The 23,324-nt window shown below is 46.3% G+C and overlaps 1 protein-coding gene across 7 annotated transcripts in view; it reads left to right on the top strand.

Annotated features, from left to right (window-relative positions):
* LOC5575196 (spastin) overlaps window positions 1-23,324 on the top strand; it is a 182,452-nt gene that overhangs the window by 102,403 nt on the left and 56,725 nt on the right. The gene's annotated exons all lie outside the window — the stretch shown is intronic.

Raw genomic sequence — 23,324 nt, 5'->3', positions numbered from 1 at the left:
TAAGTACGCAACCCTTAGCTGGCGGTCTTTGTCATCGTTAGACCCGTGGAAGCGTGAGGTAGGGGCTTGTGAGGACCAGAGCTATGTTGGACGCTCCTTCCTGGTTGTCGACTCACCATTTTGCAACCCATGTGTGTGTGTATGTGTGTGTGTGTATGTGTGTGTGTGTTACAAAAAATGTCACTCAATTATCTCACAAGGGAAGGTCACGATGGTGTTACACGGGGTTTTCAACCGGACTATTTTTGTTAGATTCTACATGTCGAAATATGAAAAACCCCAAAGCCTTTCGGGTGATGGACCAGTGGTGTAGCCAGGAGGGGCTCAGAAAGGGTCGATTTTGTACGAATATAATATTATTAAGTCATTTGAAAATTTGTCAAAAAGATTTATCTCAGTATTTATTACGATAGTAATGAACAGAATTGTCATTATTGTATGTTTTTAATGTATTTTTATGCCATTGGTGTAACTAACAACTAATTGGTGGTGTTTTATTGAAATAGTGTATCAACAAGGAACCCATCCTGATTGCGCCTAAGGCATGGAAAAAATACATTTTAAACAAATATCAATGTCAATTCTGTTCACTATCATCACAATAATTCCTAAAATAAATATTTTTGTCACATTTCCAATTAGCTCAATAATATAACATACGTACAAAATTGCCCCATTCAGAGCCCCTCCTGACTACACCACTGGTCCATCACCCGAAAGGCTTTGTGGTTTTTCATATTTCGACATGTAGAATCTTACAAAAATAGTCCGGTTGAAAACCCCGTGTAACACCATCGTGACCTTCCCTTGTCAGCTGTTTGTCAACCGATTTAAACACTTTTAGCTCTAAATGAAAGCTACAACATTCCCATAGAACGCTATTGAATTTCATTGCGATCGGACATTTCGTTACAGAGTTATGATTCAAACAGTATCGTGAAGTACTAGAAAAAGCATATTCTAATATTTTCAACTGTCTGCATTTTGATCGATATCTCAGCAATTTTTGAACCGATTTGAGTTCTTTTATCGGCTAATGAAAGCTCTGACATGACTATGGCTGTCTTGGCCAAATAAGTTGTTGAACATCAATTTCAGCAACTTTTCCAAGCAGCCTAGAGAGCCGTGTAGTTATCGGTAGCGGTTGACTCAACTGGCTAAGAATAATACTACGGATCGCCTGATCCGGTGGTAGAAATCCACCAGTCAGGTAACCCCAATTCCAAGGTGTCATGCGACCCGTGCTGATGGATGAATGGTTGAGGGGGTTTAAAAGATGCTCAATCGCGAACGGAGCCTGGTGTGTACCAGGGCGAACTCCCCAGTATGTAACTCTTACTGCATTACGGCGGGGCAATGATGCAGCGGACCGTTATTCCCCAGCGACTCGTGGGAACAAATATGAGTACAAATCAAAACAACAACAATCTTGAAAGTGTCGACTGCCTCTCTCAGTCGGAGCCAATGGTAGTGGAGGACGTGCAGAGCAATACTGAGCTAACCGAAGAGCAGTTACTCGCAAGTTCGCAGGAGGATATGCTTACCGACGCAACCGAAGTAAGCAACAAAAATTCAACAAACCATCCGGACACCCAACTGGACATGGACGACGATAATAACGATGGTATAAATGTTATCATCAACATCCCAGAATCTCAACCATCAGGATCTGAATCCAAAACGGATCCTTCATGTCATCCGAACAACGCGAATGACCAACAGACGACAAAAATAAACCTCACGAGAGGACAAAGGAAGAAGTTTAAAGCACTGATGCAGAGCGGCGTGAGTCGATCTGAAGCCCTCATTCAACTCGGGAAGGGTAAAGATGAGCTAGCTTCCTCTAAACGTGGCAGGACGGACCTAGACAACTCGGCTACCAGTGAGGACGTCCCCAAGCAGAAACGAACCAAGAAACGCCTGGATCCCAGAGATCGAGCTGAGCAATTCAACCACGATGGCCCAATGGCTCAGCAGTCAAGTGACGGTCACCAAAATAGCGGAGAAAACCAAACGGCTGGTCATAGCTACAGTGACATGACCAATCGTAGGAAGGTCGGAGTTGTTCCGAAACACTTTCCCACATCCCATCTTTCCACGACTCAGCTTGATGCTCTTCAGGAGGCCCTGCTGCTAAAAGTGGAGAAACAGCGTAATGAGCCGATGAAACCAAAATTCTGCAACCTGCTCTACAAGTCTGGATACATGGTCCTTGTCTGCAAGGATCTCGAGACTGCAGACTGGGTAAAAGAAATAACTCCTTCACTCATCCCTTGGGAAGGTGCCGAGTTGGAAGCAATGGATGAGGAGAAAATTCAGCGCCCAGAACCAATTCGTGCGTTCTTTCCCCAAAGTGCGAAATACTGTGATGAGCGGATAAAAACGCTCATCGAGAGTCAAAACAACATCACAACCTCTAGTTGGCGTATTCTCCAAAGAAGCACACCAAACGATATCCATGTCGAGTGGATATTTACGGTTGATGGGCCGTCTATGGCGAACCAAACAAAATCCAACTTTATCCTCAACTATCGCTTTGGCGAAATACAGCTGAGAAAAATAAAGGGCAAAACCACTCAGTCGAACGAAAATTCAACTAATAGGGTGCCCCAAGAGAAATCTAAGGCAGCCTCTAGCAAAAACCCACAATCAAACCCCATTAAAAAGGCCAGTCTGCCTGTCTCTAAAGATTCAAGCTCCAACCAAACTCCTAGCTCTAGCGGTGGCAGATTGGTGCCATCTAAGAGCAGTGGATCTGGTAAAAGATTGAATTCGACTACAGAGACAAAAAAGGCTGGCCTAGGGAAGAAGATTGACAAACACGAACACCCGAAACATCATCCAAAACAAATACAAGATGATCCGCAGCATCCAAAGAAGAACGACCTCCGTCCTGGAAACTGCGGCACACCTAAAAATGACTAAGATCATTCAAGTGAATCTCCATCATGCTCGAAGCGCAACGGATGTGCTTTGCCGGAGATTCACAAAAGAACTGTTCACTGTGGCTCTTATCCAGGAGCTATGGGTCAACCAATCTCGAATACAGGGTATTCATGTAAATTCATGCAAGTTGGTATATGATGACAGCCAGCTCTCTCCAAGAGCAGCTATTCTAATACGCAATGACACTAAATGCTTTCCAATTACAGAATTCATTAAACGCGACATCGTAGCAGTCAGGGTGGAGGTTCCTACCGCTAGAGGGAAGGCTGATATCGTCATGGTCTCGGCGTATTTTCCAGGCGACGCGGAAGATGTTCCTCCTCCAGAGATTGCTGCGCTAACCTCTTACTGTAAAACAAAAAACATTCCCCTTGTCATCGGATGTGACGCGAATGCGCATCACACTGTATGGGGAAGTACAAATATAAATCCTCGAGGTGAGTACCTTTTACAGTTTCTATCCTCAAACAACATAGACATATGTAACACAGGTGACAAGCCTACATATGTAAACGCCATACGACAGGAAGTGCTGGATCTGACTTTATGTAGTCAGTCCATCTCCCACAAAATAACAAACTGGCATGTTTCTGATGAAATATCTATGTCAGACCACAAACACATAGTCTTTGAATGGGAAGGGGGTCTAACTATTGCAAAATCGTTTAAAGATCCTAAGAAGACTGATTGGGAAACCTATTCAGTCACTCTCCGATCCGAAGACTACATCATAAATCCTAATATCAAAACAGTTCTAGAGTTAGAAATGGCTTCTGACTCTATACAAACTGAAATTCTTAATGCATATCAAGAAAGCTGTCCGACTAAAACTGTTAAGTCGAGCAGAGATGTTCCGTGGTGGAACAACCATCTTGAAAAGCTTAGGAAAACGGCACGGAGGGAGTTCAACCGTGCCAAACGCTCTACTGATTGGAGCCTATACCGAAAGGCTCTGACAGACTACAACAAGGAAATAAGGCTAGCTAAGCGGAAATCATGGGTCCTCATGTGTGAAAGCGTTGAGAAGACTCCCGTAGCTGCCAGACTTCATAAACTAGGAACATTGATCTTGGCGATCTGTCCATCGACACTATTATGCCCGTACCAACTCCACCTAAGTTCTGGTTATACCTGTCTGGTTTCCAACCACTGATCTCGACCGATGATGTACAGAAGATTGTGACACGCTGTATGGATCTTTCTTCGCCGTGTGATGTCGTACGTTTAGTGCCGAAAGGAAAAGATGTTTCAAACATGTCGTTTGTTTCCTTCAAAATTGGCTTTGATCCGTCGGTGAAAGAGCAAGCACTGCAGGCGTCAACTTGGTTGAATGGACTGACATTTCGGGAGTTCGTGGAACAACCAAAAAACTACAGGCGTACGGTGGCCAATCCCATGGACATCAATCAGACACCTGTTTAACGTGTTGCATTTCGAACTATGAAGACCGTGGAATCGCCATTCTCCCTTATCCGTCATCGCAAATCAAGCTACCACTGGGACGCATCGATGTTGGTCTTATGGAAGCCCTGGAACCCCCCACCACAGTCGAGCCATTCCAGCCACCGTTCAGCAGTCGTCCCGGTCCTGTGTGTGGGAGCGGTGTAAAGGGCTTCCAAATCGATATTGCAGGCAAGTACAATTTTTCAATGATCTCGATGACTTCTGATCCGTTCATCGATTCCAGCCTATCTGCATCAGCTTCATCTCGTTCAACAATTCAAACTTCACCACTGGGACGCAACGATGTTAGCTCTATGGAAGTTCCGAAGCCCCCCACCGCAGTCGAGTTTTTCCTGCCAGCGTTCAGCAGTCGTCCCGGCCCTGCGTGTGGGCGTGGTGTAAGGGACTTCCAACCCGATCTCGAAGGCAAGTTCAATACCGTCATGCAATCAACGATTCTTGATTCGTCCATTCCTTCTAGCCAATTTCCGACTGAACCAGTCCGGTTCTGTAGTGACGATGTTGACCACGATATGACTACTGAACCGATGCTTCAAATCTGCAACGACGACGAACAAGGCACTGGGGTCTCGATTTATTATCAAAACGTCAGAGGACTACGGACAAAAATCACGGACTTCTACACTTCTGTTACTGCTTCGCTCTACGATGTGGTCGTTTTGACTGAAACCTGGTTGGATGAAGTGATTCCATCATGCATGCTGTTTGGTAATGATTATGTCGTTTATCGTGGTGATCGTACACCGCTAACAAGCACCAAGAAACGTTCCGGCGGTACTCTTATCGCAGTGAAGCGCACAATCCCGTCCAATTTGATCCCGATTAACGACGAGGGACTTGAGCATGTGTGGGTGTCCCTGAGAATCAAGAGAAGTAGTCTTGCTATTGGAGCAGCATATATTCCTCCGGATAAAGCGTCGGATGTGCAATTGACGAATCGCCATATTACAAGCATGGAATCTGTTATCCCTAAACATGATGCAGTTGCTGTATTTGGTGATTACAATCGACCAGGTCTTCGATGGATAAGAAACGTAAATCACACATGTTCAGTGGACGTCACTTCATCTTCTCTGACGCAGTCCAATGCGGCATTGCTAGACGGAATGAGCTCAAACAATATGTGGCAATTGAACTACATAAAAAACTGCTACGGAAACACGTTGGATTTGTTATTCGTTAGAGAAGAATTGTTGAACGGTTTGACTATTGAGGAAGTCGACGATCTTCTGGTTCCAATTGACATTTGCCACAAGCCTTTTTCTTGTACCATCGAAAACTGCGAACCCTCGCAAAATACCTTCGAGGACGAGTTTGACATCAATTCGTTGAATTTCCGAAAAACCGACTTCATTGGGTTGAGCCAACACTTGACGCTAGTGGACTGGGCGGTTGTCATAGAATGTCCGACTATAAATGAAGCTGTTGAAAGATTCACGACTATCCTTCAGAACGCTTTTGCTATTTTCGTTCCACGTCGACGTTCTCCGAAAAAGCCAGCTTGGTCGAACACTGAGCTGCGTCGTTGGAAAAGGCGTTGCAGCACAGCAAAAAGATTGTATCGCAAAAATCGCACTGCAGCAAACAAGTTGGCATTTCAGTTGGCGAGTCGCCAATACCGCAGTTTGAATTGCAGATTGTACAAAGAACACACTGCCTCCACAGAACAGAATTTAAAACACAATCCGAAATGTTTTTGGAACTTCGTAAAATCCAAACGCAAAGAAACTGGTTTGCCGTCTTCAATGTATCTGGATCAAAAACGTGCCAATACTTCGTTGGACAAATGCGAATTGTTCGCTTCTTATTTTTAGTTCCATGTTTGATTCGAACTCTGGAAGCACTGATGCTGCCATGGAATTGACTCCTGCTGGATGTGTAGAAGTAGCTACATTCGAAGTCTCAATTAAAGCAATGCAGAAAGCGACGAAGAAGTTGAAATCATCATATCTTCCTGGACCTGACGGAATTGCCTCGTGTATCCTGAAAAAATGCAGTCAAGAATTACTGGAGCCTCTAGTTCATCTTTTCAATCTTTCAATGAGAGTCTGTACCTTCCCTACACGCTGGAAAGCATCGTTTATGTTTCCGGTGCATAAAAAGGACAGTAAAAATGATGTACGGTGTTATCGTGGTATTACGTCGCTTTGCGCGTGCTCAAAGTTATTTGAGATTATTGTGTCGGATTACATGTATTGCCAGACGAAACATTATATCTCTACGAGCCAGCATGGATTTTATCCAGGAAGAAGTGTATCAACAAATTTGAGTGAATTCGTCTCGTTTTGTCTACGGAATATCGAACAAGGCCGGCAGGTAGATGCAATTTACACGGATCTGAAAGCAGCGTTTGACAAGGTTGATCACAACATATTGCTTGCAAAGTTGGGCAAGCTTGGATGTTCGACTAGTTTTGTTGAATGGCTTCGTTCGTACCTCTGCGATAGGAAGCTGGCTGTAAAAATAGGATCTTCTATTTCACGATGGTTTGTGAGCAGTTCTGGTGTTCCTCAAGGAAGCAACTTGGGCCCGCTTTTGTTCTCGCTGTTTATGAACGACGCTATTATACATATTGGAGACGGCTTCTGCCTGGTATATGCAGATGATTTGAAGCTTTACGTTCTGATAAATGGTAAAGAAGACTGTCATAAGCTCCAAACTCTCCTTAACAAGTTCGTATCGTGGTGTCGTGTCAACAGGATGCAGCTTAGTATTTCCAAGTGCTTCGTTGTTAGCTTCCATCGAAAAATGAGTCATGTGTCGTTTGACTACACTATCGACGGAGAGTTGTTAAACAGAACTCAAATTATTCGAGACCTTGGCGTGTGTCTGGATTCCACTCTTTCATTCAGGAATCACCATGAAGAGATCATCGACAAAGCACGTCGCCAATTAGGGTTTATGTGCAAATTGAGCAAAGAGTTTAGAGACCCGTACACGCTCAAATCGTTGTACGTTAGTCTTGTTCGACCAATCCTTGAAACCGCTTCAATTGTTTGGGATCCCTACCACAGCACTGTAGCTTCCCGTATAGAATCCATTCAAAAACGGTTCATCAGATTTGCACTAAGAAACTTGCCATGGAGTGATCCACTAAATCTACCACCGTACGAGGGTCGCTGTCTTCTGATAGGAATTGAAACATTGGAGCAAAGAAGAAAACGGGCTAAAGCTCTGTTTGTAGCTAAACTAATAGCTGCGGAGATTGATGCGCCGAACTTGCTTCAAATGATTAGCTTCAATACTCCAAACTACGCCATTCGCCGTCCCGAGTTTCTTCGATTGCCATTCAGACGACGAGACTACGCTTCCCAAGAACCAGTGCGATCAATGATGGAGTGTTTTAACGAAGTTGTTCATCTGTTCGATTTTAATATTACGACCAAGAAATTCAAGACAAGGCTTTTGCGATATGTTTATAACTAGTTCTAAGATTTTATTCATTAAGACTCAAAAGTCGGATGAAATATACAAATAATAATAATAATAATAATAATAATAATAAAACTCTATCGAAAGACCACTCCAATGGTCTGGGAACTCTCCGAAAGACTGACGGTTCGCTCACTGTGGATCCCACAGAAACACTGAGTGAAATGCTGAGGACTCACTTCCCTGATTCAATCCCTGAAGCGATCGTGAACGCTAATGGCAACAGACATGGCGTCTCTGGTCAACAAGAGCTCCTGTCATGGGACTCAAGTACCAAAAGAGACGCATTGAAGGTTGCCAAAGAAGCCTTTACGCGAGCAAGGGTGGAAAGGGCAGTGAGATCCTTTGAGCCATTTAAATCTGCTGGCATGGATGGAATTTTCCCAGCGCTTATCCAGAAAGAGGAGCAAACGCTTATTCCTCCCATGATAGAGATTTTTAAGGCCAGTTTAGTCTTAGGACATATTCCAGATGGCTGGCGTCAAGTTCGAGTTGTCTTTATCCCGAAGCCGGGAAAAAAAGACAAAACCAATCCCAAAGCATACAGACCGATTAGTCTGTCGTCAGTGATGCTTAAAATAATGGAAAAGGTCTTAGGAGAGTTCATAAATTCAAAATTTATGGAAGCAATGCCTCTTTCCAAATACCAATTCGCTTACCAAAGTGGAAAATCTACGATCTCAGCACTACACATGCTAGTCAACAAGATCGAGAAAACATTTCATGCAAAGGAAATCGCCATCGTGGCATTTCTTGACATTGAGGGTGCATTCGATAACACTTCCTATTTGTCTATAGTGTCAGCAATGCATAGGAGAAAATTTGACCCATGCATTGCTACCTGGGTACATGCTATGCTAGCAAATCGCCGAATCTCATCCGAGTTGAGCGGATCGTATGCCACTGTCATGGCCACAAAGGGGTGTCCTCAAGGAGGGGTACTTTCACCTTTGCTATGGTCTCTAGTGGTGGATGATCTACTTAATAGCCTGGAAAAAAGAGGTTTCGAGGTTGTTGGCTACGCTGATGATGTTGTCATCATTGTACGCGGCAAATTTGAAAGCGTTGTCCTTGCAAGAATGCAATCAGCTCTCGATTACACGCTCTCCTGGTGTCTGAAAGAGAAACTGGGGATAAATCCTTCAAAAACTACGATTGTTCCTTTCACAAAGCGCAGAAAGGTACAGCTGCAACCTCTTTTCCTTAATCAAACACAATTGGTTTACTCAAATGAAGTCAAATACCTTGGCATTACGCTTGATGCTAAACTCAATTGGAACACACATCTTCAAAACATGGTAAATAAAGGTCTCAATTCTCTGTGGGTCTGCTCAAAGACCTGTGGAAAAAAGTGGGGCCTAAAACCTAATATGATCATGTGGATATATAAAACCATCGTTCGGCCTAGAATAGCCTACGCTTCCCTTGTTTGGTGGCCAAAAACAAGCGAGGTTACGGCTAGAGCCAAGCTGAACAAAATCCAACGCGCCGCGTGCGTCGCCATTACTGGTGCAGTTCGCAGCACCCCTTCATTCGCCCTAGATGCAATGCTTAATCTGCCCCGGCTAGATCAATTCATAAAGCTGGATGCTGAGAAAAGCGCTCTGAGGCTAAAACGATCAATAAACCTTCTGCCAGGTGATTTAACCGGTCACCTAAGCATACTAAACGAATTTTCTATAAATCCAATTGTAGAAAAATGCAGTGACTGGATGGAAATGGTTGTGAATTATGACATATCATATACGGTGTTCATTCCTTCTCGCCAAGAGTGGCAAGAAGGTGGACCGAGTATTCCTCCAGGCTCAATCAAATTCTACACTGATGGATCGAGAATGAACAATCGTTCTGGATCTGGAGTGCACGGACCAAAAACCAAAATCTCTGTCCCTCTCGGACAGTGGCCTACAGTTTTTCAGGCTGAAGTGTATGCTATCATTGAATGTGTGCAGCTCAGCATAAAGAGGAATTACAGAAATGCCACAATCTGTATTTTCTCCGACAGCCAAGCAGCTCTTCATGCTCTGAAAGCTTACACTTTTAACTCAAAATTAGTGTGGGAATGTGCTCTTGCTCTAAAAACCCTAGCCATCCGCAATCGAGTTAAACTATATTGGATCCCCGGGCATATGGGTCTAGAGCAGTGATTCCCAAAGTGGGCGAATTCGCCCCCCTGGGGGCGATTTTCAGTTCCAGGGGGGCGATTATTTGTAAAATGGAATTTGGGGGGCGAAAAGAATAAAAAGGGGGCGAAAATGTGATAAACTAAAAACAATGATTCATAACATTTGAAGAAATCACTCAATTTAATAGAGGATTATGCTCCAATACTTTGAAGAATAATAGGGTCCTAAAGGCCTGTCCCAATTTTAATGCCAAACGCTTAAGTTTAGGCTAAAAACACATGTTTACTCAATTTTTTAATGTTTTTCTTTTGTTTAAGTTCAAAAAACATTTTTTTAGATTTTGTCACACTCCTTAGCTTAAACTCGAATTTTGGGTGTATTTTGCTTTCCGTGTCCCTTCCGAAATGTCAGATAGGAACAACCCCAGTGTTAAAACTAAATGCCCTGTGGTGTTTTTGTCGATTAAGCGAACGTCAAACATGATCAAAAATGTCAAGGTTCATTTATGGACCTAATTTTTAAATTAAAGTTCAAATATGATGTAGCCGTTATTTGAGCGGGAAAAATTGCTAAAATAGTTGCAGTAACATGCTCTTTCGTGTCATTAAATAAAAACAAGATTTCATTAAACATTTTAGGACCCAATTGATTCCACATCTATCTATTTTCCTCTATGTGTACCTCTTAACGTGCTCATATTACGATCATATTTATCAAACAAATATTAATTCACTATTTTAACACTAGAATCACAAATTGATAAATGTTTTTTTTCGAAAAACATTTTTTGTATCTTTTTATAGTCACAGATAGCATTGAAGGTATGTGACAACATGTGAAAATTTATATAATTTTTTAGAAATTAATTCCAAAATATAAAAAGAATAATTATAAAGAAGCTACAGATCAACTGATTTCGGCACAGTAGTGGCCACGAGCACGGAGTGCCTAAATAAAAAAAAAAAAAAAAAAAAAAAAAAAATGGATTTTTTTAACTAAAATTTCTATTCTATGTTACATTGCAGGGAAAAAAGGTTATGAAAATTTTCTGGATTTTCCAAAGGATTTTCAAAGTTTTGGATTTGTTAAATTTTTAAACACTTATTATTCGAAGCTTCTGAAACCTACAGTTAACTCTCCATAACTTGAAGGGATCATCGAGTAGGAGGAACTTGTACTGACATAATTAAAAAAACTGGTATTTCAAAAGAAAATAACTTTCAACCAATCGAATAATTGAGTTTCGCAATACAAAAAATGGGCCAAATCTATTTATTGCAGTGCAAACAGGCCAAGTAGTCTGTAATACACATCAAAGTTAGTATTATATTATATATTGAATCAATTATTGTAAGTATTGAAATTAAAAAAAGTATGTCAAATAGGTTTGTCGATAATTAAGTCGAGGAAATTTTTGGGAGTATAATATACTTCAAACCACACATGTTTAATATATTAAGACTTGATAACTTAATCAATTTTTGGTACACTTATGGTAATATATCGATCAAATTTCAAAAGGCTATCAGGGGGGCGATTGCAAAAATATATTGGCCTCAAGGGGGCGAAAGTTAAAAAAGTTTGGGAAACACTGGTCTAGAGGGTAATGAAATTGCCGATGAGCTAGCCAGGAATGGATCGGCCAATACATTCATTGGTCCTGAGCCATTCTTTGGCATATCAAACTGCTCACTAAATATTGAACTGAACAGCTGGTTGTCCAGGCAAATTATATCCAATTGGAAAACAGTTTCCAATGCGAATCAATCTAAAAGATTCGTCACAATTAATTCGAAACAAACACAAAAACTCATTGGTCTCAACAAAAGGGACCTCAGCACCTACACCGGTCTTATAACTGGACACTGCCCCAGCAGATACCATTTACAAAAGATCGGAGCCATCCAAAACGCAAATTGCCGTTTCTGTAGTGAAACGTGCGAAACCTCACAACACCTTCTCTGCTCCTGCAGTGCACATATACAACGAAGATCCAAAATATTTGGCAAGCCCTTTTTGGAGCCGGCCGATATTTGGAACGCATCTCCCAGGGAAGTGGTCGGCTTTATCAGGCTGATCGTAACAGATTGGGGGATTCACAATGCTGCAACTTAGGACTTCTGCCCATCAATGGCAGATGGCTAAAAGTTCAGTCACCGCGCAAAGTATTCCGGTGGCGTTCCCGCCACTGAGGGTCTTTGTAAAAGCAAAAGGGTATATCACAATAGTTCTAAAAAATGGACGCAGTGATCTCACACCCGACAGAAGAAGGAGAAAGGAAGCTCTGACATTCAATCATAAGCCTTCAAATTTTTATTGAAATCGGATTACTAGTTTCAGAGATATCATTGGAAGAATTTTCTATAGTACTGGAAAAAAAATTTCTCTTAAATATTTTTTTTTTTACATTTTGATCAATTTCTCAGCTATTTTTAATCCAATTTAAGCTCTTTTTTCGTCGAAAGAAAGCTCGGATATCATTCACAACCATATTGCAATCGAATTATAAATTACAGAGATAAAAATCATTATTTTCAAAAATTTCTAAAATTCCCCTTTTTACCCTTCTTACAACCAACTTCTTACAAAATAAGAAGGGTATAAAGATCGCTTGAAAAACCGACTTTTGATCCGAGCTCGACGAACTGAGCACATGTCCGTGTGTGTGTATGTGTGTGTGTGTGTGTTTTTTTTTATTTTATTTAATTTTTTTTTTTTTTTTTTTTTTTTTTTTTTTTTTTTTTTTTTTTTTTTTTTTTTTTAGTTTTAGAAGGTGGTAAATTACATTTACGAACTAACCCAGCGTTTCACGTTCGATATGGAGGCTAGTCATATCGAATTCGTCCATCGTGCGCCAGAGTGTCGGGCTCCTTTATACCGACTAAAGTCCACCTTCGCCCACGAACCATTCCCCCCGGAACTGCCTCTTGGCATTACTTCATGGGGGAGGCTATTGTGCTAAGCACTGCACTGCTCCTTGCTTCTTACGCTCCTGTACTTCCCTTGCTCTCTTCGTACTGCTGGCATCGCGCCAGGGCCATGTTTCTACTACCGCTTCTGTCATTGCTACGCTTCGTTGCTCTGCTGCGACGTGTTTGGGGCTGACATCTCGCCAGAGCCCTGCGCAACTGTTGCGCCTGCTGTTAATCCGCCGATTCTCGAGTTCTCCAGGTTGGACCAGTTGGATGCCGAGGTCGGTCCAGCGATTCCGGTTGGAGGGTAGCTTCCGGTTCACTGGCGCCCCGACGACCCAAAACTGGTGGTTGTCACGATCGCTACTGGGCATAGTCCCCGACGGTGGAGCTAGCCTACTCCAGCGGAGAGTTCCCGACGTAGGAATGTCTCCCGAAACCGATAACGTTACGCGTTTGTTCCCGCATCACTGCTGCTGACCGGTGAAGTGCCGAGGTCGATCCAGCGATTCCGGTTGGAGGATGGCTTCCGGTTCACTGGTGCCCCGACGACTTAAGCCGGTGACTCGCTACGGACTACTCAGAATAGTCCCCGACGGTGGATCTATCCTACTCCGACGAAGATTTCCCCGACGGCGGAAGATCTCCCGAACCGATGCTTTCCGGGCTGATGCCGAGGTCGGTTCTGCGATTCCGGTGGAGGGAAACTTCCGGTTCACAGGCGCCCCGACTACCATTTGCCGGAGCTGTTTCGCGATCTACTCGGCTAGTCCCCGGCGGAAGGACATAGCCTACTGTGTGTATGTGTGTGTGTATGTGTTTTTTTTTTTTTTTTTTTTTTCATGCAACTAGGAGTTTAAAAATCTTCATAGACTGGCCTGTATATGTTCATGCTCATGCCAGTGTAATTTTTGGCGCGGTGTGGGATCCACTTAGTGCCTTCCCCACTAAAAACACTCTCCTAGGTTTAGTACCATCACCATCACCCTCCGGAACTACCTTCCGGTATTACTTCGAAGGGGAGGACAACGTGCTGAGCGCACCACTTCAATTTATTATTCTACATGCTGAGCCCTTCGGCTCCTGAGCCCTTCGGCTCCTGTTAGCAGTTTTAAAACCGTTCAACGACGTGCCTCATGCTGAGCCCTTCGGCTCCACTCGTTAGTAATTTGTTAATACCTATTTTCGCCCTTTGGCGACCCGTCAATTTGTTAGTACCTACATGCAACATTCTGAGCCCTTCGGCTCCAGTTTGTGCACCACTCTGAGCTCATACAAAGCCCGCACTCGTACGGTTACGGCGACCATCTCCTTTCCATAGTTCAGCTGGTAAGATGCCGAGGTCGGTCCAACGATTCCGGTTGAGCATAACTTCCGGTTCGTAGGCGCCCCGACTATTCAAAACCAGCGTTCCGACGTATTCTACTCGACCAGTCCCCGACGGTGGACTTAATCTACACCGACGGAGAGTTCCCCGGCGGTGGAATTTCTCCCGACACCGATTCTTCTACTTCTACGATACGAGCCGACCGGAGGGGTGCCGAAGTCAGTCCAGCGATTCCGGTGGAGCCTAGCTTCCGGTTCACTGGTGCCCCGACGACCCTCAACCGTCGCTATGACACGTCTACTCAACTAGTCCCCGGCGGTGAACCTAGCCTACACCGACGAAGAATTTCCCGGCGATGGAAGTTCTTCCGAGACCGATTCTTCTTCTGCTGCTGCTACTGCTGCTCTTCAATTTTTTACGGGCCGACCGGTAGGGTGCCGGAGTCAGTCCAGCGATTCCGGTGGAGGCTAACTTCCGGTTCACTGGTGCTCCTACGACCCGGGACCGGTGCTACGTCGCGTCTACTCAGCTAGTCCCCGGCGGTGGATCTAGCCTACTCCGGCGGAGAGTTCCCCGGCAAAGGAATATCTCCCGGAACCGAGCAGTATCACTTTCCCTTCGTCCGCTCTTTTAGAGTGTCGAAAACAGTCCGGCGCCCTTCTTCGTTCGGCAGGGCTGCCTACGTCATCTGACGCTGCTCCTCTCGCCATGTCCGCTGTAGTGTTGACATAATCTGAACAACAGATCGGTTCACCGCGTTCCACTTATCTTCATTACTACACATCTTTAGGACGATATTTTCCACGTTCACGTCGTCTCCGACGATGGCAGTCATTTCGCTTCGCTGCTGTGCAAACCGTGGGCAAGTAAAGACTACGTGCTCTGGTGTTTCTTCTATGTCTCGGCATTCAGGGCACAACGGTGACCTTGCGTGGCCGAACCTGTGCAAGTACTGCTTAAAGCAGCCATGACCAGACAGGAATTGCGTCAGTTGAAAATTAATCTCGCCGTGCGCTCTAGTGGTCCATATCGACACGTTTGGAATCAGTCGGTAAGTCCACCTGCCCTTCTCTGCGTTGTTCCATTGCTGCTGCCATTTACTAAGCGTGTTGGCTCTCGCTCTGTTCCGGCCTCTCCCTGTGGCTCGATCCCTGTAGCACTCGCTATCCTCCTCCAGTAGAAGGCAGGAATCATTCCGGCTATTACGTGCACGGCGTGCGATGATAATGTTCGATACGCACTCGCTACACGCATTGCCATCAGCCTAAACGTACGGTTCAACTGGGCACGATTTCGTCCTGTCTTCAGTGCCGCCGACCACGCTGGAGCTGCATACCGGATGATCGACGTTGACACGCTCGCCAGTAGCCTCCTCTTACTACTGGTAATCGCAGAATTGTTAGGCATAATTCGGGATAAGGCCGATATCACCTTTGTCGCCTTATTGCAGACGTAGTCGACGTGACTGTTGAAATTCAAACGGTCGTCCAACATCACGCCCAGGTGTTTCACTTCTCGCTTCGAGTTTATGATGCACTCACCGACCATGATGCTCACATTTTGTACTGCCTTCCGGTTACTGATCATAACCAATTCAGTCTTTTGATGGGCCAACGCTAGCTTCTTCTCTCGCATCCAATTTTCCACGGCATCTATCGCCTCCGTTGCCAGTACCTCCACCTCTTCCCGTGATTCGCCGATCACTACAAGCACTACATCGTCCGCAAAACCGACAATCTTGACTCCTCTGGGCAGGTTCAGCTTCAGCACTTCATCGTACATGACATTCCAAAGGGTGGGACCCAAGATGGATCCCTGTGGAACGCCCGCCGTAACCAACAGATTTCTGATCCCGGCATCTGTTTCATATATCAGTGTCCGGTTCTGAAAATAGCTTTTCAGAATCTGACATAGATACTTAGGCACCCTCAACCTGTGCAACGAGTCGGCAATTGCTACCCAGCTGGCGCTGTTGAAAGCGTTTTTAACGTCAAGAGTGACAACCGCACAATATCGGTTCCCTCTCCTCTGCTGCTTCTGTGCCGTCTCCATGGTTTCCACTACCATTCGGATGGCATCTATCGTAGATCTACCTTTCCGGAATCCATACTGCATGTTCGATAGACCGTTCTCGTTCTCCGTATACTTCGTAAGCCTGTTAAGAATCACTCTCTCCAACAGTTTTCCGACAGTATCCAACAAGCATATCGGCCTATATGCAGAAGGATCGCCGGGCGGCTTACCTGGCTTTGGTAGCAGCACCAGCTTTTGTCGCTTCCAAATGTCGGGAAAGTTTCCGTCCTCCATACATTTTTGCAGTGTAGTCCTGAACATGTCTGGATTCTCCTGGATTGCCGTTTTAAGGGCCAAGTTTGGAATCCCGTCCGGACCCGGTGCCTTCTTCACTGGTAAGGCTTTCGATACCACGACCAGTTCCTCGTTCGTTACACGGGTCTCTTCGTCGTGTACATCCTGTTCATCGTACGGTGTAGGTGGCCAGACCGTAGGCTCGTGCGTCGGAAAAAGAGTTTCGATAATAAGCTTCATTTTCTCCGGACATCTGTCGGGTGGTATTGCTGGACCTTTCATCTTTGCCATGGCCACTTTGTAGGCATTCCCCCACGGGTTTTCGTTGGCATTGCGGTAGAGCTCTTCCAGGCACGCTTTCTTGCTGAGCTTGATTGCCTTGTCGAGTGCGGCCCTTGCCGCCCTATAGGGCAAACTTCTTTCCTCTCTTTCGACGTTGTTGCTAACCCTCTGCATCCTCCTCCTAGCTTGGAAGCAATGTGCGCGTAGGTCACCGATCGTCGAATTCCACCAGTAGGCTGGTCGTCGACAGTTTCTAGGTTTCCCCATCCTCGGCATAGTTGCATCGCACGCCCGCGATAGGGCTGCAGTCAACTCCTCTGCGCTTAGGTTTACTAAGTTATTCTCACGCCTCATCGCTTCCACGAACACGTCCTTGTTAAAAATCTCTGTTTTCCACCTCCGCTCGTATATCTGGGCTCCACTCGATTCCATCTGCACACAGCGCCCAAAGCGGTACCGAATCGCTTGGTGGTCGCTGTGGGTGTAATCCTCGCATACTCTCCAGTTCATATCACGTATCATTCCTGGGCTGCAGAAAGTGACATCGATGATAAACTCTCGACCATCCTTACGGTAGGTGGTGGTGGTACCGTCATTGGCGAGATCGACGTTCAACTTAGCTAGGGCCTCCAGAAGGCTGCTCCCCCTTGGGTTCGTGAGGCGGCTGCCCCATTCGACCGCCCAAGCATTGAAGTCTCCAGCTACTACCACTGGTCTTCGGTCGGTTAGCTCTTCCGTCAGTTTGTCCAACATCCGGTTGAACTGTTCGATCGTCCATCGTGGAGGTGCATAACAACTACAGATGAAGACACCGTTGATTTTGGCTATAACGAATCCTTCATCTGCGCAGTGCACCACTTCTTGAATGGGGTATTTTCCCACTGTCCATATCGCTGCAGTTTTGGTTCCGTCTGATATCCAGTTTCCATCTCCGGGTGGAATTTGGTATGGCTCCGAAATTATCGCAACATCGCATCTATGTTCCGCAACAGATTGCCGCAGAAGATGTTGTGCCGTATCACAGTGGTTGAGGTTGATTTGCACTACCTCCACTGGGACTTCGTTGCTCTCGCTCGTTTGGAGGCTGGGCATCTGCTACCGCCTGTAGGGTGTTCGTTATCCCCCGTAGCAGCGCAAATTAGGCATTTCGGAGGCTTCGAGCAATCCTTTGCCTTGTGACCTTCCTCGCCACACCTTCTGCATAGTTTGCTCCTATCCGGCCCTTGGCAATTCCGTGCGAAGTGACCAAAGCCCAGACACTTGAAGCACACGTCCGGTTGCTGGGAAACGCTCAGCGGGCACACAGACCAGCCCACACATACTTTCTTCACTCTCAACGCTTTATTAGCTGCATCTACTGGCAGCTTAATTGATGCTATCTTCGTGCCATCAGGCCCATTCCTGATACGGATGGTCATCTGGACCTCTCCTAGCTCGCATTGCTCCTTCAGGGCTAATTTTACTTCCTCCTCCGTGGTAATCTCGTCCAGATATTTACACAGGAGAGTCGCTTCCGGGCACAAGGCTCTTACTTCCACCTTGTTTCCGAGAGCTTTCTCGGTAAGCTCCTTGTACGAGATGCTGCCTGCCTTGGGATCTCTTTTCAGCTCAAAGAGCATCTCTCCATTACGAGTGCGCCTGACCTTTTGCACGTCTTCCCCTAGCTCCTTAAGATCCGGGTTCATCCGCATAGCGCGTAGAACTTCGGCGTACGAGTCGTCACTCGCTTTGACGATGAGAGCCTCGCTCTTATTCCTCGTCCTGACGACCTTACGTTTTTCGGGCGGTTTTTTCTTGCTCGCTTTCTCCTTCTTTCTATTCTTTTTGCCAACGACCTGCCATTCAGTGTGGCTGTTTACCACGTCGGTTGCTTCTGGTGGTGGTTTAGCTCCAGTGACACGGACATCCTTGTGTCTCTTGGGACCACCTGGTCTGACATCTCCAGGCGATGCCCTTGGCCTCTTCGGTGTGAAGAAGGGCGTGGACTGCACCCCTGGGGGGATACTTCTCGCCGCGTTGACCTCCCTCGTAGCTGTGTCGGCTTCTGCCCTTCGCATTTCCGCTGCGCGACATGCCTCTAAGGCAGTTTTAACCGCTAACAACTCCTTCTCCCCTGTTTCTGCTCTCTGCACTACGTTTTTCCACTCCTTTACAGCTGAACCAAGAGCGCCTTGGAGCTTAATCACCAACGCCTTGATGTCTTTGTGCACGTTACTTCTCTTATCCACATACTCGTGCAGCTCGTCCATCAACTTTTTCGCTGTCTCTACCCTCGGTGGTTGTGGTGGTTTCGTCCACACGCTATACTGCTGCTGACCCTGCTGCTGAGCCTGCTGCTCGTTCGTGGGCTGCTTTTGCACCTGCTGGGTTTGCGGCGGCGGTGTCCTCACCAATCCACTCTTGACAAACGGATTTGTCACTTCTTCCTCAACTTCAATTACGCTTACTTCCATTCTTCAGGGTCCCCCCTCCGAGCCGCTATCTCCATCCGCCGTACGTAGTCGCCTTCACGATCCCATGGTTATCTGTACCTGCAAGCAACTATACCTGCAAGCATTGAGGCCATGCGAGGGTTGACACGGACCCTTATGGGGGCCGGGTACAGTGCCAGATCGGCGTAGATCGGGAATGTTCCATCCGAACCTACGTACTCATCAGAACTGATGGACAGATTTCGAACGTATCCGGAGGCCTGCCAAGGTTTTAACGGGACGGAGGCAATCGAACCATGAGCCCACTCGCCGTTTCAGGTCGGTGTCACCCTTCCTCAATCAGGGAGCAGAATGGCCCGACTGTCAGCCCAATAACGCCATCCAATCCGTGATCCGTAGCTTGTCCGTTGTTGAACGCCTTCACCAGTATACCATAATCAGGATGTTACTGGCATCGATCCTGATGTGCCGGTTGGCACTCCAATGGTTGGGCTAAGGCACTTTGAAAGCGGTGCCAGGCCGCTTGTACGGAGTTGCTTGCGGATATGTGGCTTTTTGCAGAGATCCAACAGAGCCCACTGTTGAACCCCCACCACATCCTAGGCATCCTCTGCTTGAGCTAACTGGGAGGAGCTCGGTCACTTCTCGAGAGAAGTGCCAAAAGGTGGTAATCCATACGGATGCATGGAGTTTTTTCGCTTAAGAAATGCTTCCTAAGCTCCCACCCGACTCGCAGAGGGGGGGTTCGTCAAGCCCCTGGACTCCTGTCCCTGCTGCCCCCCTGTGTGTGTATGTGTGTGTATGTGTGTGTGTATGTGTGTGTGTGTGTTACAAAAAATGTCACTCAATTATCTCAGCTGTTTGTCAACCGATTTAAACACTTTTAGCTCTAAATGAAAGCTACAACATTCCCATAGAACGCTATTGAATTTCATTGCGATCGGACATTTCGTTACAGAGTTATGATTCAAACAGTATCGTGAAGTACTAGAAAAAGCATATTCTAATATTTTCAACTGTCTGCATTTTGATCGATATCTCAGCAATTTTTGAACCGATTTGAGTTCTTATCGGCTAATGAAAGCTCTGACATTCAATCATAAGCCTTCAAATTTTTATTGAAATCGGATTACTAGTTTCAGAGATATCATTGGAAGAATTTTCTATAGTACTGGAAAAAAAAATTCTCTTAAATATTTATTTTTTTACATTTTGATCAATTTCTCAGCTATTTTTAATCCAATTTAAGCTCTTTTTTCGTCGAAAGAAAGCTCGGATATCATTCACAACCATATTGCAATCGAATTATAAATTACAGAGATAAAAATCATTATTTTCAAAAATTTCTAAAATTCCCCTTTTTACCCTTCTTACAATAAGAAGGGTATAAAGATCGCTTGAAAAACCGACTTTTGATCCGAGGCCCGGAGGGCCAAGTCTCATATACCAATCGATAGAGCTCGACGAACTGTGCACATGTCCGTGTGTGTGTGTGTTTTTTTTTTTCTTCATAGACTGGCCTGTATATGTTCATGCTCATGCCAGTGTAATTTTTGGCGCGGTGTGGGATCCACTTAGTGCCTTCCCCACTAAAAACACTCTCCTAGGTTTAGTACCATCACCATCACCCTCCGGAACTACCTTCCGGTATTACTTCGAAGGGAAGGACAACGTGCTGAGCGCACCACTTCAATTTGTTATTCTACATGCTGAGCCCTTCGGCTCCTGAGCCCTTTGGCTCCTGAGCCCTTCGGCTCCTGTTAGCAGTTTTAAAACCGTTCAACGACGTGCCTCATGCTGAGCCCTTCGGCTCCACTCGTTAGTAATTTGTTAATACCTATTTTCGCCCTTTGGCGACCCGTCAATTTGTTAGTACCTACATGCAACATTCTGAGCCCTTCGGCTCCAGTTTGTGCACCACTCTGAGCTCATACAAAGCCCGCACTCGTACGGTTACGGCGACCATCTCCTTTCCATAGTTCAGCTGGTAAGATGCCGAGGTCGGTCCAACGATTCCGGTTGAGCATAACTTCCGGTTCGTAGGCGCCCCGACTATTCAATACCAGCGTTCCGACGTATTCTACTCGACCAGTCCCCGACGGTGGACCTAATCTACACCGACGGAGAGTTCCCCGGCGGTGGAATTTCTCCCGACACCGATTCTTCTACTTCTACGATACGAGCCGACCGGAGGGGTGCCGAAGTCAGTCCAGCGATTCCGGTGGAGCCTAGCTTCCGGTTCACTGGTGCCCCGACGACCCTCAACCGTCGCTATGACACGTCTACTCAACTAGTCCCCGGCGGTGAACCTAGCCTACACCGACGAAGAATTCCCCGGCGATGGAAGTTCTTCCGAGACCGATTCTTCTTCTGCTGCTGCTACTGCTGCTCTTCTGCCGACCGGTAGGGTGCCGGAGTCAGTCCAGCGATTCCGGTGGAGGCTAACTTCCGGTTCACTGGTGCTCCTACGACCCGGGACCGGTGCTACGTCGCGTCTACTCAGCTAGTCCCCGGCGGTGGATCTAGCCTACTCCGGCGGAGAGTTCCCCGGCAAAGGAATATCTCCCGGAACCGAGCAGTATCACTTTCCCTTCGTCCGCTCTTTTAGAGTGTCGAAAACAGTCCGGCGCCCTTCTTCGTTCGGCAGGGCTGCCTACGTCATCTGACGCTGCTCCTCTCGCCATGTCCGCTGTAGTGTTGACATAATCTGAACAACAGATCGGTTCACCGCGTTCCACTTATCTTCATTACTACACATCTTTAGGACGATATTTTCCACGTTCACGTCGTCTCCGACGATGGCAGTCATTTCGCTTCGCTGCTGTGCAAACCGTGGGCAAGTAAAGACTACGTGCTCTGGTGTTTCTTCTATGTCTCGGCATTCAGTGACCTTGCGTGGCCGAACCTGTGCAAGTACTGCTTAAAGCAGCCATGACCAGACAGGAATTGCGTCAGTTGAAAATTAATCTCGCCGTGCGCTCTAGTGGTCCATATCGACACGTTTGGAATCAGTCGGTAAGTCCACCTGCCCTTCTCTGCGTTGTTCCATTGCTGCTGCCATTTACTACGCGTGTTGGCTCTCGCTCTGTTCCGGACTCTGTGTGTGTATGTGTGTTTTTTTTTTTTTTTTTTTTTTTTTTTTTTTTTTTTTTTTTTTTTTTTTTTTTTTTTTTTTTTTTTTTTTTTATAGTAGGGTTCAAAAAAGCTTCAAAAGCCTGGCCTGTTGTGTGTTGGCACGGTGTGGGACTCACGTTAGGCGTGCTTAACCACTAAAAAACTTTCCCTACTGCTCCTGTGCCTCGATCTCCCCCGGAACTACATCAGGCAACTTCATCGGGGGAGGGCTGTGCTCATGCACTTCTTCAATCTCAGCCTCTAACTGTTCTGCTAGTTCGCTGTTGGAGCGTTTTGCCCAATTCCGGCGGTTGAACATCTCGCCGGGACTTTGGACAGCTTTCTGTGCGACGACGCATACTTCCCTTGGGCTGGCCTCGCATCAGAGCTCTGTTGATCTTCTACTGGACGCTCATGTGCACTTCGTTGCTCTACGACGACTTGTTCTCCGCTGCTGCTGTTCGAGCTCTCCTTGTTGACCAGTTGGATGCCGAGGTCGGTCCAGCGATTCCGGTTGGAGGATGACTTCCGGTTCACTGGCGCCCAGACGACCCAAAACTGGTTTGTGACGATCGATGCTACTCGGCTTAGTCCCCGACGGTGGAGCTAGCCTACTCCGGCTACGCGCTTCTTCATGATTCGATACAGGCCGGTGGAGTGCCGAAGTCGGTCCAGCGATTCCGGTTGGAGGATGGCTTCCGGTTCGCTGGCGCTCCGACGACTCAAGCCGGTGATACGCTACGTACTACTCAGAGTAGTCCCCGGCGGTGGATCTATCCTACTCCGACGAAGATTTCCCCGGCGGCGGAAGATCTCCCGAACCGATGCTATCCGGGCAGATGCCGAGGTCGGTCCTGCGATTCCGGTGGAGGGAAGCTTCCGGTTCACAGGCGCCCCGACGATCATTTGCCGGTGCAACAACGCGATCTACTCAACTAGTCCCCGGCGGTGGACTTAGCCTACTCCGAAGCTGGCCGGGCAG

Source organism: Aedes aegypti, chromosome 1 (genome assembly GCF_002204515.2).
Source record: "Aedes aegypti strain LVP_AGWG chromosome 1, AaegL5.0 Primary Assembly, whole genome shotgun sequence".
NCBI lineage: Eukaryota > Metazoa > Arthropoda > Insecta > Diptera > Culicidae > Aedes > Aedes aegypti.
Note: the sequence above shows the minus strand (reverse complement) of the source record. Positions and strands in the feature narration are given on the sequence as shown.